This window comes from Mesoplodon bidens, assembly GCF_964165515.1.
Source record: "Mesoplodon bidens genome assembly, chromosome: 2".
NCBI classification, from domain to species: domain Eukaryota; kingdom Metazoa; phylum Chordata; class Mammalia; order Artiodactyla; family Ziphiidae; genus Mesoplodon; species Mesoplodon bidens.
This window is the reverse complement of record NC_138177.1, coordinates 165521550-165533583: the sequence shown is the minus strand read 5'-3', so window position 1 is coordinate 165533583 and position 12034 is coordinate 165521550. Positions and strand designations below refer to the sequence as shown.

The 12034-nt window shown below is 41.6% G+C and overlaps 1 protein-coding gene across 1 annotated transcript in view; it reads right to left on the bottom strand.

Annotated features, from left to right (window-relative positions):
* WASF2 (WASP family member 2) overlaps window positions 1–12034 on the bottom strand; it is a 72106-nt gene that overhangs the window by 21891 nt on the left and 38181 nt on the right. The gene's annotated exons all lie outside the window — the stretch shown is intronic.

Below are 12034 nucleotides of genomic sequence, written 5' to 3'. Positions count from 1 at the left end.
AGTCTCCAGAGGCAGGGCTGCATGGTAAGAAAACAGCCCATTCAGCAGGTCCTGGATGGTATAGATCCTAACCTTGGGGGGTCCACAACCAGAACAGATCAGATTCCAAATAATCAATTAGAAGAATCAAAAAAGAGCTTTTGTTATCTGACAGTCTCCACAATGAAACTAAGTTGCCAACAGTGATTCTACTGATCTGCAACAGGACATAACTTCTCCAGTCCTTCCCTGATGGAGGACTGTTAATGTACAGCTAAATACTGCCAGTATCTATTAACACTACCAAAGTTTAGTCTATAAATTGACAGAATGAAAGAATATCAAGGAAAATTTTACACGTTCAATATATCAAACATGATGCCAAGCACCCTGTGCTGTAAGATTCCCTAGTCCTTTCTCTTCTACCCACAGCTCCCTTTCTCTCTCCCATCCGGTTCAACACACCTGGGCCAAAAGGCTCTTGAGACAGCAGGAAGTGGAGCAGATCCGGAAACCTTCCAGTTACTGTTTCTTATCCTGTCGACTGAGCCCCTTTCCCTAGGAAATCCCCCAGCACTTTAGGTTCATGCTGAGCTATTGTTTTAGAGTTAGATTACCAAATTCCTAGCTTTACAAGGACAGGAGGAGTTTTTTTATCCAACAAAATGGATATGACTACAGCCAAGGCACATCGGGCTGGAACTGTTTCCCTATCTTGTGAAACTAAAGAAATTTAAAACAGCCTAATGGTTTTTGTGCTAGGGAAAATGGCAAATTAAATGGTAAAGCATAAAGGTAACATACCCAAGTCCCCAAGATTGCAAACTCCTCTTTAAAAAAAAAAAAAAAAAACCCACAGAGGTTTACTTACATCAAATCTCAAAACACCAGCTCATCACCAAAAAAGTTGATTGTGAATACGAAATGCTTAAACCAAGCTAAACATCATAGATCTTAAAAGTGAACCAACATATTGTCTGACCAAAAGAAAAAGAAAAAAAAAAAGCCCTTCAGGCTCAAAGAGGGAGTAGAACCCTTTGGAACAGACTGCTCCTTGTTATGGACATTCTGATCTGCTAAGAGTAAAAATAAAACAGGAAGCCAGCAGCTTGGGAAACAAGATTTCCTGTCACCAACAGCAACAGCCTAAGAACCAAGAGAATCAGCTGTTTGCTCATAACTTAGAACCTCCCTTTAATAGTCACTGTGTGGCAGCTGTTCCTATCTTTGGGGTGCAGAGGTGTTTCCTGAATGTTTGTCTACTGTCTAAGGAAATAATTTTCATTCTGTTCCTCAGCTAAGTTCCCCTTTGACTAAACAGGTTTTCTAATCCAAACTCTGGACTTTCCCTCCCAGTCTACCTCTTCTCCTCTTTTACATAATCTAAAGGGTACTGGGTACTAACATGCAAGCTTTATTAACTCATACTGAAAAGAGAGTTTAGAACAGCAAAGGAGGCAAGGTGTTACAAATAAAAGAACCTCACAGGACTCTGCATCCTCTGGATGCCCTTAGACTCCCAAACTTCAAGCTTTTAGGAAGAACCAGAAATTCAGGGGTACAGCCAGAGATGAGTGAAAATAGCCACTATGGCTCCCTCCATTAGCAATCATTTCAGAACTTGTTCTAGCTTCTTAGAGGAGCTACAGGAGCCAGATCCCCTTGAAATTCTGCACTGAATGGCCACTGACAGGGCATTCCAGACATTCTCTTTGGACACTTAATGGAAACTGGATTCCAGATGGCTAGGTAAATGTCAGAGTGGGGGTGGAGCTGGGGAAGCCACTCTGACACCTTGGTACTTTAGCATTTATGCTTTCCCAAGTATCTTGGGTAAGTGGACACAAATGGAGTCAACTGTATGTCTTTTGGGGTGGAGGAACCAAGTTTTCAATAGCAAGATAGCTACCTCTTGCCAAAAAAAGCCAGCTCCCACAACCAGCTAGAGTACTCAAGAAATTACAATATGTCAATATCTATCAAGACAAAACAATTAGAAAAGTGAATCTGCTACTAAAATAAAAGTCATTTTATATGTTTCAGAGCCACCAGAGAAAGACAAGATTCCCTATTATATGGAATTACCTGCATCACTGCTCATTTTTCTTTTGGATAATCAAGGTTAGTTGTATTATGCCAAAGAAGTATGGAATTACACATGATCTGAACCACAATACTAATTTGACCAAGGGAAAAAAAACCCTCTATTCCAGTGAAGATAAACTTAGAAATGGGGCAAAGACTTCCAAGGCTCTTGACTCAAACTCAGCTTCAAGTTGTGGAGTTGAGACTTACTTCCCTTAGCGCCCTGAGTCTTGACACTTTACTAGCTGTGTTATCTTGGGCAACTTTCCTAGAGACATTAAATAATGTAACATGTATAAAATGTCCACTACAGGGCTAAGAAAAAAGGTAGTTATTTTTAGTTCCATGGACCTCAGGCAAATCCTCCTGTAAAATCAATTCTATTCATTGACAAATATTTTAAAACACTTTTAACAATGGACATATTATGTAGTAGAATACAATATTCACATAAATTTAAAGATGAAACCCTAGGGGCTTCCCTGGTGGCACAGTGGTTAAGAATCCGCCTGCCAACGCAGGGGACATGGGTTCAAGCCCTTGTCCGGGAAGATCCCACATGCCGTGGAGCAACTAAGCCCGTGCGCCGCAACTACTGAAGCCTGAGCACCTAGAGCCCGTGCTCTGCAACAAAAGAAGCCACCACAATGAGAAGCCTGTGCACCGCAAGGAAGGGTAGCCCCCCCCCCCGCTCGCCACAACTAGAGAAAGCCCGCATGCAGCAACAAAGACCCAAAGCAGCCAAAGATAAAGAAATAAATTTATAATAAATAAATAAATAAGTGTGTGTGTGTGTGTGTGTGTGTGTGTGTGTATTTTAAAACATAATAATAGGGCTTCCCTGGTGGCGCAGTGGTTGAGAGTCCGCCTGCCGATGCAGGGGACACGGGTTCGTGCCCTGGTCCGGGAAGATCCCACATGCCGCGGAGCGGCTGGGCCCGTGAGCCATGGCCATTGGGCCTGCGCGTCCGGAGCCTGTGCTCCACAACGGGAGAGGCCACAACAGTGAGAGGCCCGCGTACCGCAAAAAAAAAAAAAAAAAAAAAAAACATAATAATAAAGTTGAAACCCTAGACTTCAATGAAATTTGTGGGGTTTTATTCTGGAGATTGTTCCCAGCCATGCTTCTGGACCTCTTGAAGAACATACAGTCTCTCTCTCTACTCTTTTATACTGGGTCCCTCATCTGAACCACAGAACAAAGAAAAGAATTTGAGTGACTATTTCCTCAATTCTCTTCAAGAGTGTAAACAACTAGGACCATTTCAGATGCACTGGAAAAAAGTTAATACGTTATATACAATGGATGCCTAATAGCATTAGGGTTTAATTTTCTTATGAGAATGCAGTTGAGAAAAGCTCATCTATCATCAGTAGTCATTTAGTGGAAAATTTGTGGAGCACTGGGTGTTGACAAACCACTAAATTAAGGAAGTGACATAGGCAAATCTGCATTTTTAGATAAATCATTCTAACTGAAGTAGGAAGCTGTATATGGGCAGAAGACTGGGGGTAAGAAGACCAGTTGGGAAACTCTTCCCAGGCTGAGAAGGAGACAATAGAAATGGAGAGGCCCACCACAGCTAGCAAATATGAACTGAGAAACCACAGACAGGCTGCAGGGGTGAGTCCAATCCTTCAGCCCTATCTGTAGCTCTCTCCTGATAGCTTTGTACAGTTATACTCACAAAGTGATAAAATGTATGTTTCTTTATTAAAAGTATTATGAGGGAGTTCCCTGGTGGCCTAGTGGTTAGGATTTGGCACTGTCACTGCTGTGGCCTGGTTTCGATCCCTGGCGGGGGAACTGAGGTCCTCACTCTAATAAAAAATTTAAAAAAATAAAAGTATTATGAAAAGAGCTAAATGCTAGTGCCAGTAATGAAAAGAAAGTGAAGAAAACCAAGAAAGTAGTCATTCTTGGCTGGAAAGAGAAGTCTGGACACATGAAAGTGGAATGCCCTGTCTTTATAGAATCAGTAAAGTTCTTTTTCAGTTATACTTTATTTTGATTAGGGAAATTATATGCTACAGAGATATTTGTTAACTTGGGAGTCTGAGAAGGTCTTACCTTGGGGGATATTACATAGGAGAGGAATTAAATTAGAACCACTGAGAAGATAAAAGTTACAGGGAAGTAGATTTCAATTAAGTTAGTTCCTTTTAATTAGAGCTGTCCTATATTAGAATGGGTTCTCTTCAGAAGTTATAAGTTCCCCAGTATCATCCTCTGGATACCAGCTATTGGGCAGGTTGGGGGAGAGATTCCTAGACTGTAATAAGATGATGTTGAGAGGTCAGACTGACTGGATGACTTCTACAATGCCTGTTAAATCAAAGATGATGTAATTCTCACTCTGGGCTTCAGTTTCCCCATCTGGAAAATAAAGAGACTAAGCTAGATGATCTTTAAGAAGTTCTAAAGTTCCTGGATTTGCTTCTACCTAAGCTGCCATAACCTCGTCACTTGGCCAACAGCCACTTGCATTCTGAACACAAGGCCAGAGGGAGGTCTAGGGACTGTAGAGAAGGGCAGATCATGACCATGAATCAAACCCTTCGCCAGATCTAGATTCATCTAGTTACCAGGACGGCTAGGATCCAGAATGGTAAAAAGGATATTCCAGACAAAGCCCTGGGGTTAAGTTATTTACACTCTGGGAGCCTCCCAAGCCAATCTGGGAGTTGGCTACCCAAAGAAGTCCAAAGGAAAAACTGGCTTTGGACAAGTTCCAGACATCCAGCCAGACTCAGCAGCAACCCCCATCTTTACCCCTGGCTATTTTCAGCCTAAGAAACTTGAGAAGGAGTCTGAGAATAAATGAAAGACTTCAGGCATCCCCTCCTAGCTATGGCCTGGAGTACACTGACCAGTCTAGACTGCCAGTACCATTATGGGATTCATGCTTTGAACTGGAAACTGGATGAGGTGTTCTTTGAGGTCCCTTCACAACAGTAAGATTCTACAAGTCTTTATATTTGAAGTTATCATGAAATATTTATATATCATATTTGGTCAGTGTAAAGGCAAAAGGAGACTCTGACATGTACCCTACACTCTGAACTCTCAACTCTGTTCCCAACAGCCTATAGCAGGAGTGGGGTGAAGTAGGTGAGAGATAGGGATTGGGAGGGTGGAAGAAAATAATAAAGGAAGGCTGCATGTGAGAGGGAGGATGCACTCATCTGTACCCTACAATCTGAATTCCTATTACTACCAGGACAGAAAACAGATGACTGCTCATTCTGGCAATGATATGTACTACTAGCTATTTATTATAAATAAAAAAACAACGCTTCATTTAGAGCCACGGTCACTGATAACACCTGCAGATTTCTATGGCCACATCCAAAAGCAAGTATATCTGAGCTACAGCAAAAACCGTAACAACAGAAATGCTTCTCAAGGCAGTTCCTCTTTGAAACATACCCCCCAAAATGCTGATCAGCAGTAGCAGGGGATGAGAACATGTGGGGATATTGTATGTGTGGCAATTAGGACTTCTGCTTTCACTTCAGCATTTCCCACTGTTCTATAGTTAACAGCACTCTGGATGGGGGCATATGAGAAGAGCTTTGCTTTGTAGGCCAGTTTCCTCTTTCAAGAAATAAATTTCTTTATGTTTTAGAATGTGTATTTCACAGCGGTTCAAGAATCTCAACTGAAAAGTCAAATAATCATTTGACTTCAAAATAATACACAACACACAGGTTTACTGTAATCTAAGTCTGTCTGTTAAAATGTTTAAAGAAGTATGAATTTACTGTTGCATATAGCACTCCTCACTATCATAAACAATCACAAGGAGGAATGCCTCATTATAGACTTAAGCACCTACTCACTTCCTATTGAAATACAGGGTGGGGCTAAACCTACAAATATAACCAGACTCTCTCCAAACATAAGAAGTTACTGACAAATCAGTTTAGGTCACTAGAGTAATGTTCAAAAGAGCTAGCAAGACAAATGGAACTCCTAGGGTGGACAAAGAAACTATCTGACTGGGAGAACCAAGAAAAAAAGCTTACTTGTGATCTAAAACCAGGAGAAATTTCCAATTTCATAAAGGAATGACAGCAGCTATGGACCTACATTCAATAAATGTAAAGCTCCTTCTTGTCCTAATTTGGTTTTGGGAAAGCAGCCCAGGGAAACAGGACTTCCAAACTACCGTATCTTACTCCTTGAACACACTGTATATCAAGGACCATTCACATCTGGTAATTCCATAACTTTCTATTATCTTTTGGGAGCAATACCACCTTTTGTTCTTACTTTTATTACTCTTCAGGCTCTAACCGTAGTTTTGCTCTTAAAGCTAAAATTGGGGGATAACTTTTACTTCAAAATTAGTTTCTTCTAGTATCAACTATTCCATAGAAAACTGCCTTTTATTTTTAAATTTATTTATTTATTTTTGGCCGCGTTGGGTCTTCGTTGCTGCGCGCGGGCTTTCTCTAGTTGTAGCGAGTGGGGCTACTCTCCATTGCGGTGCGCAGGCTTCTCATTGCCGTGGCTTCTCTTGTTGCGGAGCACAGGCTCTAGGCGCTCTGGCTTCAGTAGTTGTGGCACGCAGGCTCAGTAGTCGTGGTGCACGGGCTTAGTTGCTCCGCGGCATGTGGGATCTTCCCGGACCAGGGCTTGAACCCGTCTCCCCGGCATTGGCAGGTGGATTCTTAATCACTGAGCCACCAGTGAAGCCCGAAAACTGCCTTTTAAATGGCCAAAATTAGGCTCTCTTTTTAGTAGGATCCATCTGGTTGTCCAAAAGAAAATACACTAAAACTGTGAGTTGGAAACCTGGATTCTAGTTCTTAGTCTAATGATGACTAGCAATTGGGGAAAAACTTTCAATTCATCTTTCTAGTTCAGCTGTGAGCTGCACTAAAAAAAATGCTTGAGAGGTGTCATACAAAACCGAGATTTTGTTTGCAAAGTATTCTGAGCTCCAAAGAAACGATTTATTAACGTAAAATATTTCCTGGATCTCCACCTTTGTCCAAGTTCCCTGTTCTAAAACAATTACACAGAGTCTACAATGTTATCACTGATAACTTTCAGTAACAGACACAAAATTCATTTTACTTTCCCAACCTAATGCCAATTTCTAGCAATACCTAATTCATCAAAATGGAATGGTCTAGGGGACTTCCCTGGTGGCGCAGTGGTTGAGAGTCCGCCTGCTAATGCAGGGGACACGGGTTCGTGCCCCGGTCCGGGAAGATCCCACATGCCGTGGAGCGGCTGGGCCCGTGAGCCATGGCTGCTGAGCCTGCACGTCCGGAGCCTGTGCTCCGCAACGGGAGAGGCCACAACAGTGAGAGGCCCGCATACCATACATACATACATACATAAATGAATAAATGAAAAAGAAAAAGATATCTGCACCTCTAAGTTCATTGCAGCATTATTTACAATAGCCAAGATATGGAAGCAACCCAAGTGCCCATCAATAGATGAACAGAGGTGGTATGGGACCTCGCCGGTGGTCCAGTGGTTAAGAATCTGCCTTCCAATACAGGGGACGCAGGTTCGATCCCTGGTCAGGGAACTAAGATCCCACATGCTGTAGGGCAACTAAGCCCATGCTGCAACTACTGAGCAATCAAGCCACAACTAGAGAGCCTGCATGCTGAAACTACTGAGCCCATGTGCCACAACTACTGAGCGCCTGAGCCACAACTAGAGAGAAGTCTGCACGTCCCAGTGAAGAGCCTGCGCACCCCAAAGAAAAGATTCAGCATGCTGCAAGGAAGATCCCGTGTGCCGCAACTAAGACCTGATGCAGCCAAAAATAAAATAAATAAATATTAAAAAAAAAAAGGAAAAAAAAGAATGCAATCTTGCCTTTGCAACAACATGGATGGACCTAGAGGGTATTATGCTAAGTGCAGTAAGTCAGACAAATACTGTATGATTTTACTTATAAATGGAATCTAAAAAACAAATGAACAAACGTTAACAGAAACAGGGAGTTCCCCGGTGGTCTGTGGTTAGGATTCGGTGCTTTCACTGCTTTGACCCAGGTTCAATCCCTGGTCGGGAAACCAAGTTCCCACAAGCTGCATGGTGTGGCCAAAAAAAAATAATAATAATAACAGAAACAATTGTAGATACAGAGAACAAACAGGTGGTTGCCAGAGGGGAGGGGGGAAGAAAGAAACAGGTGAAGGAGGGACTTCCCTGGTGGCCCAGTGGCTAAGACTCCATGCTCCCAATGCAGAGGGGCCTGGGTTCGATCACTGGTCAGGGAACTAGATCCCACATGCCGCAACTAAGTGTTCTCATGCTGCAACTAAAGATCCTGCATGCCGCAACTAAGACGCGGCACCGCCAAATAAATAAATAAATATTTAAAAAAATACTAACTCACAAAACAAAACAAAGTATCAAACATCGACAAATCAGCTCACAAGATTATTAGAAATGTGTCAATAACTCACACAAGCCCTAATAAAGTCTTCTTTATTTTTAAGAGCTTCCTTTATTTATAGCCAATAACAGAAAAGAGTGATCACCAGTTGGTGGTGGCCAAAAAGTTGAGATGAGGATAGATACAAAATGCATTCCTCTCCAAGTACACGCGATTGAGTAGCTGGGAGGAAGCCTAACCTGGACATGTGCTACTGTATGGGAACACACAGTGGGTTTTTTATGGAAGTGTCTAATCCCAGTTTACTACCTTACCCAGGGACGGAAAAAATGGGGCTAGGTTGTAACCTTTCTTTCCTGGTTCTTGCAAGTAGTCTGCTGCACTGGGTTAAGCTCCCTACAGACAAGGCACTGGAGCACCCACTGGTGCATTAGATACAGAGGTAAGTTTGAAAATGAGGGAGGAAGGAGATAATCAGGGCCAAACAGCACGTCAGGCACTAAGTCTCATTTCAACCTGCTAGCTCTCTAACTATGCGTGTTAATCTCTATGATACTTCTCTTCATATTTCAAGCTCCTCTCTGCAGTAACTACTCCCTCTCTGGGATAAAAAGGCCAAAAAAGAAACCAGTTTTACACAAATGAGAAAGGCCGGGGGGAAAAAGGTATAGAGAAACAACAAAAAAGGAAATTCAGCAAAATGTTTTGCTGACAGCTCAGGGCAATACACAAACACACCGTGTGGTCATGGAGCAGACAGAAGCAGTAGTCCTGGATGTGACTGTTAATATACCAACTTAAGTGAGGAGAGAGACCTAGCAATCACAACTACATCTGAACACCAGGGAGTGGAATTATGAAGCAAACTGCCATGAAATTCCACATCAACTATTCTATTCTGCCAGCTGTAACAAGAATTCATTGGTGAAAAAGGGTCACACACTCATCTGTCACTAACAGCCAAGCTGCCAGCAACTAAGAGCAGCAAAGGGCAGCTGTACATCTACTTCCTCTCATAAGGTCTATTCACCATTCAAAACATGGGATTTATAAGGAAAAGTCCTTGAACAGAGTGAAAAGTGCCCATTTCTTTTCTTTCTACCCTCAGTTTACTAGGTTACCAAAGCCCTCAAAACCTAATAAGCAGTGATGTACAGCAGCAAGAACATGGACATTAGAGAAAGAGGTGTGGCTTTCAACCCACTACTGCCAAATTTCAGCTTTGGGGCCTTGGCAAGCAGTCAATCTCTTAAGTCTTTTTCCTAATCTGTTAAAATTAGTATAATGATCCTTAGTTTTTAAGGCTGTTGTGAAGAAAAATGAAATGATGCATGTATAAAATGCTTAACATAGTACCTAGCTCAGAATAATTACAATAATAGTAGTAGTGACTGTAATAGTAGTACTAGTAGTAGTAGCAGCAGCAGCAGCAGCAGGAGTAATAGAAGTACTAATTCTACATCTATCTAGCACTTAGTTCTGGCACATAGTTAACCATTAAACAACACTATTAATAAGCTTCAGGTTGTATAAATGGCTAATTACTAATTATAGCACACTTATCAATCAATGAATATGTATCAAGTAGACACTAGAAAACACAAAGAAATATAAAATCCCTCCCCTGACTCTAAGAGCTTAAAATTTAATTGAGGAGACAGATAAAACACAGTTAAGTAACAACATAGCAAACAGAAGTTCAGTTATCGAATGATGCAATGATGACAATAGAAAGGATGAAAAGATCACTTTGAACTGAACAGACTTCCTGGAATAAAGATTTGAACTGGGCAGGATCTGGATATAAAGAATAAAGAAGGGAAGTTTTCTAGGAAGTCTTGAATTCTACCACTAAGAATTTACGGAAAAGTCACAATTTAGAATTGTGGGGCTAGGTGGGCTTTTATGGTATTTCATCAAATCTAAAATGCCTCATGATTCAAGAAACGTTAAAATGTAGGGAAAATGTACATCTCAGAATCAATGAAATATAATATTTCTTTTTCTATACTATGAGAAGGTGAACAAGATGATCTTTAAAAGTTCTTTCCAACACTGAAATGCTATGATTCTATGACTCAGACTTACAAGAGAATATTCAAATTTTACCAAATCATCAACAGCATGGGAAGAAGAAAGATAATAAAAATAAAAGAGACTGGAACCAAATTCCACTGTTTATTTGCAAAGCTAAAATGTTTACCTCCTAACTAGTATGTTCATATTTTCCTTTACATGCTTGAACACAGATACATAACAGCTGTTTTAATACCCGTGTCTGGTAATTCCATCACCTCTGTCGTTTCTTTTCTTTTTTTAAAAAATATTTATTTATTTATTTATTTTGGTTGCACCGGGTCTTAGTTGCAGCACGTGGGATCTTCACTGCGGCATGTTTAGTTGAGGCATGCGGGATCTGTAGTTGCAGCATGTGGACTCTTAGTTGCGGCATGCATGTGGAATCTAGTTTCTCAACCAGGGATTGAACCTGGGCTCCCTACATTTGGAGCGTAGAGTCTTAGCCACTGGACCACCAGGGAAGTCCCACCTTTGTCATTTCTTAGTGTTTCTACTGACTGATTTTTCTCCTAATTATGGGCCACATTTTCCTGGTAACTTTTGATTGACTGGATGTTGGACATTGTGATTTTACAATGTTGAGTAACTAGCATCGTTGTCTTGGTTTCAAGAGTGCTGGGCTTTGTTCCTGTAGGCAGTGAAGTGACTTTCGGTTCAATCTGGTATGTCTGAGGCTTGTTTTTAAGCTTTGTTAGGGTGGGTCTTGAGCAGCCTTTACTCTATTGGATCTTTTAGCCCCAGTACAGATGTGGCCCTTCTGTGATCTCTACTGGATGCTGTCTACTGGATCTCTGCTGGAGAGTGAGCCACATGGGCTCTCTCCTCTGGCTGGTAGGAATTCAAACATGTCCCTGCACTGGGAACCAGTTAGCTCATAACTTCCTGGTCCCTCTTTCCCCAACCTCCTGTAGCTTGACTCCACCAGGCATGTGGGTGATCCACCAAGCCTCAAGAGGACCCTAAGAAGACTTCTAGAACAGTTTTCTACATAGCTCCCTCTTTTCCAGAACCCTACCTCACAGCTTCCAGTTGCCTCAGCCTCCCTTGAACTACAATTTCTGTCTCTTCAGTTCAGTAAGACTAATGTGCTCTGCTTGGGATCCCCCACCTTGCTCCATGCTTAGAATATACATCTAGACAGAAAGGGTAATCACGGGGCTTACCTCCTTATTTCCCTTCTCCCAGCGATTAAAGCCACAAGCTTCCTGTTTAAGTCAGAATTGATTTCCACTCTAGTTTTGCAAGGTCCCAAATCATAAAGATGTACTGTAAAATTTTAAAAGTCAGATTAATTTCAATTTATCTTCAATAAGTGTATACCATGGAGTACTTTTAAAAGGAATAACAGGTATCCTGAAATCAAACAAATAAGAAAGCACTGCAAGTAGGTAGGATATCATCATCATACGCATATAACATATTTGAATAACATTTTTTTTTAATTTGGCTGCGCCGGGTCCTAGTTGCGGCATGCGGGATCTAATTCCCTGACCAGGGATCGAACCCAGGCCCCCTGC